This window comes from Helianthus annuus, chromosome 4, assembly GCF_002127325.2.
Source record: "Helianthus annuus cultivar XRQ/B chromosome 4, HanXRQr2.0-SUNRISE, whole genome shotgun sequence".
Taxonomy (NCBI): domain Eukaryota; kingdom Viridiplantae; phylum Streptophyta; class Magnoliopsida; order Asterales; family Asteraceae; genus Helianthus; species Helianthus annuus.
Window position 1 is genome coordinate 55467342 of NC_035436.2, and position 10621 is coordinate 55477962.

Below are 10621 nucleotides of genomic sequence, written 5' to 3' on the forward strand. Positions count from 1 at the left end.
TCCTCCCCATGCACATGTTCTCATATATTGAAATAAAATTTAATCTGATTGTTATCAATTTTGAAGAAATGAAATTTACAATTCTTCCATGAGTATATTATAAGTTTTTGTTGAGTTTTCACTCCACAAAGATGAGTGTTTTTCAAATTATAATTTAGTTAAAAAATTGATATATGACAGTTTCACACGCTTAAAAAAGTAGCAAAACCCGATTTATAGCAATGAAATCGGTTTCTAAGAAATGAAAAGTAACAAATCTCGCTTTAGTTTTTTTCCAAATTGGGTCTATTATAAAGCAACTAATAGAAGTTGCGAATCAGGTTCCGTTTCATTATATAGCCTGATTTTTACATTGTACAAAGTTATAGTAGTTTGAGAAATATTCCAAATACACACATAAAATTCAAATAACTAGAATCTCATATTGAGATTCTAGGTCTAATTTTTTTTAGACGACTAGATCACCCGGTTAGGCATTTGGCCTTTAATCACTCAGGTCACGAGTAGAAATCTTATGGTTGGCATATTGTTTGAACCGGTGTCACAGTTCGCCTTCTGCAAGATTCGAGACCTCCCGGACAGGAACCCCAAATAAATGGGTAAACTTTCCCACCTCCCCAAACCAGTTAGGCTGCGGATCATTGGCTTTCTACAATTCTAATAACTCCTTATAAATTATGTTGAAGCGTGTGTTGGGACCGACATTGTTATGATCATGAATGCATGTCATCTCATGATCTTTGATGACTTGTCATGAGATTTCATGATATTTCACTTTTTGTTGTTTTTCTTTTACGTTTCTTTTTCATTGATTTTTTTCACTTTTTTCTATAATATGAACCGGGATTGTCATTTTTTTAACAAACTAGGTTTTTTTTTATTGCCGCGACTTACGCGGTGAATTAAATTAACTAGACAAACCTTGGCAAGTTATCTATGCAAGACGGTAAATATAATAGCAATTTAGACAAACAAACAATAAGCAAATAAAGATGCAACAGAACACAATTGTTCATTTTACACATTGTGAAGATCATTTAACAATGGAAGGTGCCACCTGTGATTTAACCCAAAAGTGAAATCAATACTGCATACACGTTGATCATCATCTAACAATGAGTATCGCTATTACTTCAATATCAATACATCATCTCTTAAAAAGATTTAAAAGGGACAAACTCATAACAACTAAATTGTAAGCTGAAACGGTGACATCAGTAAGCGTAGATATACTGATGTTGTCTTTGATGCTTCAGAACAGGATCTCAAGCCTCTAAGATAGGAGAAACCGATTCTTCAAAAATTTCTTATGCTTTCTCACCAAGGCCAGCGGTTTGCGCTATTAATCATATACAAATTGAACATTGATTAGAGACCTTAATTAACAGATTAAGTTAACTAAAAAAAAAAAAAAAAACAAAGTTGCATACCGATGGGATGAAATGCAGCCTATCTCTTTAGTCTTTAGCAGACCCCTTCTTTACAAAATTCAAATCTTGATGCAGCATCAATGTTGCAAATCTATGAAACCTTTAATCCACCATAATCAATAAAACTCAATGTTCACATAACTTGGCGGAAACTATGGTTTCACATAACTTATGTGAATTTCCTTATTTAGAAAGCCCAGTTTCCGCCAAGTTATGTGAATATGGAACCATGGAGCGTATTATATTGCCACACGGGTCAAACGAACAAAATTAAGAAACTTTTTATTGAAAAGAAACGGGTCAAACTAATTAAACCGAAGTGGTTTTCACCCATTACATGTCTTCCCCATTCACTTTGAAAGAGACTAAATACCTTGCAAGTGGCCGCATAATTCTGGCCAAGCCTAACTGCAGCTACCTATGACTAATTTAATAACCTTTTTAAAAACTCGCCACAAAAAGCAAATTCTATATACAAAAGGCAACAATATTAAGAAGCTGAAACTATCTACAAAAAAGCAATTATGTAGGGAAAACTTCACGTCTGATTTTCATCTACTCTCTAATCATCATGCCTGTGATCTCTCTTGTGTCTCTTATTTCTGCTCTCATATTCTGCCAACACCGATGACTGTTGCTCCAACTATACCACAGCAAATTACACCATCATTTGTTAAACAAACTAAAAACCACAGAAAAAAAGAACACTACTGTACGTAGAGGCTTCTTTTAAGCCATTTGCATATAAATGGGATAATTTGGGTTGTTTTATCTTTGAAAGTCATCGAAAGTGTGCTTTTAGCAGGGGTGTTCACAGTCCGGTTTTGACCAAAAAGTAGCGGCCAATCCGCTAAATACGATTTTAGAAACAACCAAACCACCGAAGTTGGGTGGGTTGGCGAGTTGTGGTGGTTTGAAAGCTTCTTTACAATTGTCATTTTGTATGAAGATCTTAAAATAATAAAGATTATTCATGAATATAATACATATACATAATTGCATATATTAAACTTGAAGGGAAAAAAGGCTAAACGGTTGGTTCCGAGTTCCAAAACCATCCCCGAACCAATAAACTGCCAAAACCAAACCACATAAATCTCAAACCGGCTGACTCGCTTCAGTCTGGGTGGTGCGGTTGGTTTCATCAATTTATGAGCACCCCTAGTTTATAATTTGTACTTCATTAATCGTTTCAATCAGATTATTGGGGTAATAATATAGTTTTCGTAATCATATTTAACCGCATTATTATGGAAAATAAATAGAAGAATTAACCTATTTTGTCTTTTTACGTTAAGCGCTATGTCCGTGAGAATCCCTTCGCTTTTATCATTTATACCTTTATTATCCTTGTCCCTTCTTGATGATTATGTCCTCTTTATATCTATCTTAGCCTGTACGTTATTCTCACATTAATTCACTTTATCTTCATCAAAACAATAATAATACACAAATTCATTTGTATTATACTTCTTCGGTACCTTATCTTCTCTGTGCCTCCGCTCATCTCTTGCTTTCTTTAGTTGTGTGATGTCTTTGTCAAACGTCTCCCTGAAGAAGGTTTCCTTCCCACTAAATTTGTTTAACAACTAATGATAGAAACGTTTCACATAAAAAGAAAGCAAATGCAGAGAGGGGCTCAATTGATCAAAAGTTAACTCAGTCTTGAACATGTTAGTATTTTCCTCATGAAACCTCCTCAATAACCATCTTAAATAAACTCCCGGGTAGTGGAAGACAGTCCTTATAAACCTCAAAGCGAACCTATAATGAGGTGATTATCGTAACTGAAAAAAAAAAAGTAAAAACAAACCTATAGAGTAAATCCCCCACCAAAAAACGTGATCATCTAAAGTAAAAGACACGTCGAACAAATCTAAAGTAAAATTGTAGTAAAAAAAGGAAGAAACTGAACACGGATTCATACGGGTCTTAGCGAGTTCCCAGCGGATGTGAACATGCGGCGGACACTGCTCGAAGTGGCTACCATACATCCTGAGGCCACTACAAAAAAAATATACAGATTTTAAGCTAAAAGCAAATGTAGTGCACAACCTTATTTCAAACAACTGAGGCTCAGTCCCGTTTTACCATATGAATTGAGTCAATTATGCTGGTTCTATCCAAGAAATTGATCAGCAGCTAGCCAAACCTGTCATATGGATACAGAGGTAACATATGGAGAAAAGTGGAATCTGCTACTTGATTACAAATACCAAAAAAACTGTTGAGACTGTACTATTGTTGCTAGCATGTTATGAAAACAATGAGCGCACTAAAGAGGTGTTAGCTACATACCACACATAAACACATCTTCATATAAGATATATGCACAGTCATATTAGAGAAAATAATACATATTAATAACCCTACAAAAAGTAACTTGGGTTACGTCTCTTTTGTTTAAAAGTCGCGTCCATTAGAAAAGGTTATTGATGGAAAGGTTACACCTTTTTTGTTTAAAAGTCGCGTCAATTAGAAAGTGTTATTGATGGAAAGGTTACGTCTGTTTTATTTAAAAGTCGTGTCCATTAGAAAAGGTTATTGGTGAAAGATTACCTCTCTTTATTTGAAAAGTTGTGTCCCTTAGAAAAGTTATTAAAGGAAAAGGTGATTATCAAGTTACAATAAGAGCATGCGTAGTGGTAGAGAAAAATAATGCCCCCACCATGGGGCATTATTCGACACGTGTTATCCCAGTCAGCATGGGGCGTTATTGCGAAAGTGGTGTAGTGGGAATAATACCTAATAATGCCCATTCCAATTATTAAACAAAAAAAAAGCAAAGAGATGGTGATTGGTTGGTCAAAGTTGGACACATGCAAAAAGTGGGAAGTTGTCAGAATGCTCAACATTGATTGGTTGCCCCAATTTGTACATAGCGTTATATTTAAAACGCCGGAAACCAATTTTTGAAAATTAAAAAAAAAACGCCCCATGTAATGGGGGGAGGGGCGTTTTTAGGCGTTTTTTTCAAATTTTTTTTTTTAAAAAATGCCCCACTACGAATGGTCTAAGGCGCCTCTTCAAAATGGAAATAAAAAAAAAACGGTTATAGTGATTGGAAGAATCCATGCCCAAACTTGGTTTAACAACAGGTGCGTGTTTTAGTGATTTTTTTTTTTTTTAAATTGATTTGATTTTGAAGGTGAAATAAATAAATACTCATAAAGTTCTGTCCTTTTCGTAAAAAAAAAAAAGACTAAAACAACACAGCCCCTGTTCAAACGTTTTTCTTTCTCCTTTCTAAAATTCTTGATGATTATCTATTAGTAATACATACAATTTCAACAACCTGTAACCCTAAGTCGAATCCATTCTTTTCAGCCATTGACAAATGATAACATATCTTGAGATGGAATGTTGGAATTGTGGCGATTCATAACAAGAAAATTAAATTAAACGGTGATGATCAATCACATTTTGTATATAACAATGATAAATTAAATTGAAAAAAAAAATTACATAGGTCAAACGGTTGCAGTAGTAGATGCGAACCCTTTCATTTTTTTTGTTTTCTAAAAAGATGATTCAAATGACGTGAAATAATAATTTAGATATGGCTTTTGTTTTTTCGATTTTGTTTTCTTTCTATTTTTAACTTTGTTTTTTATTTGATTATTTAACTAAACAATATTGAAAGGCCAAATTTAATAAACCCTTTTTTTTCATGTAACCATAACATTATTTGCAAATTTTATTCTGTAATCGTTGTGCAAACCATCGCATCAGTTTATGTGACGCGTTTATTTAATTGTCAATATAAAAAATAAGGGTATGTTGGTTCATATAAAAAACCACGTCGATTCATTAATGAAAAATCATGCATCTTTTGTTATTATTTAAAATAATAAAATAATCTTAAACCCCAACCACCATCACGACAATGCCACCAATTGAACATCGCCATCGCATGTAGTGGTTGCAAAAGTAACGAACAAAATATTGGTGTGCTTTTGATTTAAATTTTCAAAATTAATTTCTAAGGTTTAAGAAATTGTAGCTTACACCCTATGCTTTGCTCAACGCGCCACTTGCATTATGCGCATATAATGTATATATGTATGGGCGCTCAGGGGGCAAAAGTGAAAGTGCATTAATTTTAACGTTATTTTACTAATTTCATGAAAATAACGCTAAAAGAGGGGGATGATTAACCATGCATCATGTGGTGGCGCTGATAGCCGAAAGACAAGAGGGCACATGCACTAATCGACAGTTGTCTCAGTTGCTTGCTGAGTGTTATGTGCCTTATGTCCAAGGCTTGATGCAAAACTACTATCGAGCCGAGGGTCTCACTAGAAGATGCCTCTCTAATCCTATTAGGTAGAGGTAAGGCTGTCTACATCTTCCCCTCCTCAGACCCTACCTTAGCTTTGTTATTGGTGGGATTTACTGAGTATGATGATGATGACGACGACAACCCTATGCTTTGCTCATAATTGTACTAACCCCTAAAGTTTTATAAAAAAGTATAACCAATTAAAATAATACAAATATTAGTATCATTAGAATTACTTTTATTGGAGAAGTAGACATTATTTTTAAATACTATTTATTAAATAGAACGTTACGTATATAACTATAATCAATTAATCAGTTTTTACAAAGTATTAAATTCATTAAAGATCCGACATAATAATTCAATATTTATAATCAACATACTAAAGACTTTCACTATCAACATTCCGCTGCAACGCGCGGGGTAGCGTTAACTCGTTGATATAACAAATAATAAATATTCTTTGAAAATATATTTCTATATATTATTCTAATATACAACTTACATTATTCAAGTTTAGTGTTGTACAATAACATATTACAAAATATCCCCAGCTATCTAACTTTCTAACTTTGGTTAATTACTATTTTTTCAAGCTCTTCTCCCTATATGTACTCAACACACTCAACTGCACAAATTAAAAGCCCCAGCCATTTGATTTAACATAATCACTCTCGTTTTATTGGCATGATTTTTTATCCAGCACATAAACACAAACATTTTTTGGCATGCATGTTATAATCCAATACATGAAAGGCCAAAACCATAACCACATAACATAGAATTGTCTGCCTATGAACAATAGTAATTCGATCACATAAACATGAAATTTAGGTTCACATAAACAGAAAACTGTGACATTTTCATACAATAAGCCTCTGTCATACACACCGGTACTGTGAGCGGAATCAAAACACAACACAATGACAAATCATATAGCAAAAAACGAACAATCACCTGAATAATTAGAACAAATCAAACTGTTTAATTAGTCAGTATACCTGATCATGTTTAGGCTTCTTTACAATTGAATCATCAGGCTCCGTCATGCAAACCCTAGACAGTTTTTAAACACATATTAGCGGTGGTGGTGCGATTGGAGATGATGGCGGTGTTTCCGGTGGTGGTGCCGTACCACCTGGTATCTCTGTCTCTCTCTCTTTCTCTCTGAAAACAGTTTGACATGTCGAATCCGCCGTTTGGTGATGGCCGTAAGACCGGAGATGATGACAGCCTCTGTTGGGAATGTTTCCGGTGGTGGTGCCGTACCACCTGGTCTCTCTCTCTCTCTTTCTCTCCGAAAACAGTTTGACATGTCGAATCCGCCGTTTGGCGATGGCGGTAAGACCGGAGACGATGACGGTCTCTGTTGGAAAGCGGGGTTTTTGGCGAAATAAGTGTGGGGGAAAGGGTGAGTGTGGAGAAGTGGCCGGATTTGGTGGTGCCGGAGATGGATGGTGGAGCGGTGATGATGATGGTGGGTTTGGTGTAAGGGTTTTGAGATGAATTGGGTTGCAGAGATAAAGCGATCGATGTTAAGGTATAATGAAATTACCATGATGCCGTCGTAATAAACTGTTCATAAGGTTTGTTTGCAGACAATGAAATAAATATTCAAAGAATTTAATTCACTAATTAATAATAAAAAAAATAATGACACTAATTAATGATGAATTATCTAATTATAAAAAAATCAAACAATAAAGCGAAAAGTTTTTATTTTTTTTAACGCCAACTAAATCACCGGATAAGCATCCTAGGATGTCCTCAATCGAGCAAATGCTTCCTCACTTCCATAACGATCAGAGTTGGATGCATACCCGAGCCACCAATTCCGGGGAAAACCTGCCCGCCGAAGGCCTACTGTGATAAAACCTTAAGTACTAAACTAGAAGTGACGAGTTAAACATGTTAAAATATGTTTAACTAAGTTAAAAAACTGATTTGATATCAAAACAAAGTGTTTTGATACCCGAAAAAGTTTCATCACAAAATGCATATAATCGTGCATTTTGACCAAAACTTTGACTCGTCACTTCGACTAGTCAACATGGTAATCAGTAGGTATAGTCGCAAGGGACTATAACCATCGTGAAGCGACGATGTGTTGAGTTGCTGAACGATTATTACTATGAGATCAAGTACCACACTAGAAAGACGAATGTGGTAGCAGAAGCCTTGAGCAGAAAAGAAAGAGTTAAAACTTTAAGGGTTCGAGCTTTGGAGATGACGATCCGGACGAATCTTACTACACGTATTCGCGACGCCTAACAAGAAGCATTGAAGGAAGGGAACCTTAAAGCTGAACTTCTTTGGGGTATGGAGAAACAGTTGGTGCCAAACGAGGAAGGAACCTTATACTTCATGGGACGCATTTGGTTTCCGCTCTTTGGCGGTATTCGGGAAGTTATCTTTGATCTGAAGAACAAATTAATTTGATAAGGGCCGCCCCTGAGAATTCGTGTACCATATTCGAGCTTGAAAAACGTGCTCTTAGGCCTTAACAAAATTGGGTATTGGGCTCATTAAAGGTAAGGTGTAAACCTTATGTCAATGGGCTAAAAACTAATCTAAACTATAATAGTAGTTTTGTAAGTGGACCTATGTTTGTGTTTGTATGGGTATACCCTAGTAAATTTTTTTACATATATATATCAGATTTTTTAAATAACGTGCCCTTCAAAATATCGAACCCTAGCTGATGGTCCTCCCGCCTACCACAGGGCCGCCCTAAATTTGATAGTTGGATAAATGATGGAAGGGGATATGAATGCTGTTATAAATATAAATAACAAACAAAAGGTTATATTTTGGATTTTCTTTTACAACTTAAGCCTACTAAAATTGATTGTAGTTTGATTTTCTCCTTGTAGTTTGATTTTTCTTTCCTTGTATGGTCTTGTGATATACTTTAACCGTCCTTAACTTTACCTAGGTGTCACATCATCCGATTTTTTCAATTTTACTTCACCTCACCCCAAGGAAATGGTTTAATCATGTGAACTCCACTTAACCCTAATAATTTTCAGTGGGTTTTGGTTTAAAAAATAAAAAAGTTAATTCAATCTCTTAATATCCCATTAACATGTTATTAACAAATAAACTCTTTAACGCCCTTTAACAAAAGAAGAGAGTCATGTGCAACGCCGGTTAATATGCCATGTCATCCTTAACCTCGCAGATGTTATGATACATCCCAATGCCTAATATGTAATAGTAATTGTGTAATACTAATTGGGGTGGAACATTTTGTTTTTTTGAACAACCTAACCAACTTTCATTACTTTTTAAACATTACAATACAATTGAAGCCGAGCAAGGTGTTGGCTACAATTTGCATCTAGGACCAAGCACAGAAACCACGACATTCCTGAAAACATATCATGAACTAAGACTCCACCTTTACAATACTAAATCATCCTGAGCTTTGACTCCACTTTACTATATTAGGTAAGAACACCTGACTATATAAGCTAGGAAAATATATAACCAACTAGTGGAATTCCCCACCTGTCTTGTGGGGCGTTAAACCTGAATATTTCTCAGTTTCATAACATGTATACTTGTGTTTCTATTACTTGTACATACTACTCATAACGCGATCTCAATAAAATAACATGGAGATGTAGATAAAAATATGATCGTCAAAGGAAAAAGTATTTATAAAGGTTAGAAACTATAGAGTAACTTTATTAAAGTTGAGAAGTAGTAGCGTAAACTAAGTTAAAAAATGGGTAAAGTTGAGGTATTAAATTTAATATTTTCAGCAAAAAAGGTATTAAACTTTGCCTTTCCCGAGTTTCGAAACCTCGTCACTTCATTAGATTGAGCATACATCAACCACACACCATTTTAATACCAAGTTTTGCTTTAAACTATATATATACAGATATTAAAAATGAAACAACCAAAAAATAATAAAGGATCTACCGCATTTTTCACCAATAACAATAGTTCATTATTCACGGCCATAAGAAATGTAATATAGGGAATAAACTTTTTGCTGCCTGCGCTTCGTGGCGGGAAAGCAAGACATGTCCCTCATCTAGTAGACCATGTGCCATACTCCTAATGGAATGGTTGTTATCAGGGGTGGACCTAGGTAGAGGTCTGGGTGTGTGGGCACACCCCTTGAAAAAAGAAGTTTTGCGTATTTTATAAGGTAAAATCTCGATCGCGCCCTTTGAAAATTTGGTTAAACCCCTTGTTTACACCCCTTGAAAATATCTCATGGATCCACCATTGGTTGTTAGGGTGTAAGGAGTGGTTAAACACTTTGGAGTGGTAAACCAAAAAACCGACTAATTAGAGCGTGCCATGTCAATCAGTCAAAAATGTTTAAACTTTGCTGAAAAGTGTTGGCAATGGTTTAAACATTTGGTGAAGTGGTAAACTTTTTAAATAAAAAAAAGGAAAAAAATGTGATTGGTTGAGATTGGAATGGACCCCACCCCACACCCCCCCTCTCTCTTTCCTTTCTCCTTTCCCGCATCGGTAAAGCATCACCGATTTTAACCCCTTTTCGGCAACATTGTATGCGGCAATGGGGTTGGCAGTGGTTTGCCGCCCATTGCCGAATCGGTGAAACTAGTTTGCCGCCTCCACTCCTTACCCCCTTATTCCCCTAGTATTGCACCACACATATTACCGAGAATGTTGTCGGTACCGGTTTGATTTGTAAATGATTTCATTGAAAAAGAACACTAAAGGGTAGGAAGATAACCTCTAAAGGTAGTTTAAAAAATAAATCTTTAAAATTAAAACCACAACGATTTTAACTTTTATTTACTATTGTATTTGTCCTTGTTTGCACAATGTTATCCAAATTTTCATCATGTTGTATACCTGTGGGTGGTGGTAGTTTTTTTCCAAGTGGCCTTTAGTTTCAAATGGTAATAAATATAATGTT

At 35.2% G+C, this 10621-nt stretch overlaps 1 long non-coding RNA gene across 3 annotated transcripts; it reads right to left on the reverse strand.

Moving 5' to 3' along the window:
* Nucleotides 1-1031: 1031 nt before the first annotated feature.
* On the reverse strand, nt 1032-7273 carry LOC110936459. 3 transcript variants are annotated; one of them, XR_002590041.2, is made up of 7 exons: nt 6714-7273; nt 3522-3582; nt 3358-3434; nt 2912-3194; nt 2706-2824; nt 1431-2073; nt 1032-1339 (listed from the first exon to the last, which is right to left on the reverse strand). It is a non-coding gene; the product is annotated as an uncharacterized LOC110936459 (long non-coding RNA). The 3 variants fall into 3 exon arrangements; XR_002590040.2 differs by having other exon boundaries at nt 2912-3217; XR_004891118.1 differs by having other exon boundaries at nt 2912-3434.
* Between the last annotated feature and the right edge of the window lie 3348 nt (nt 7274-10621).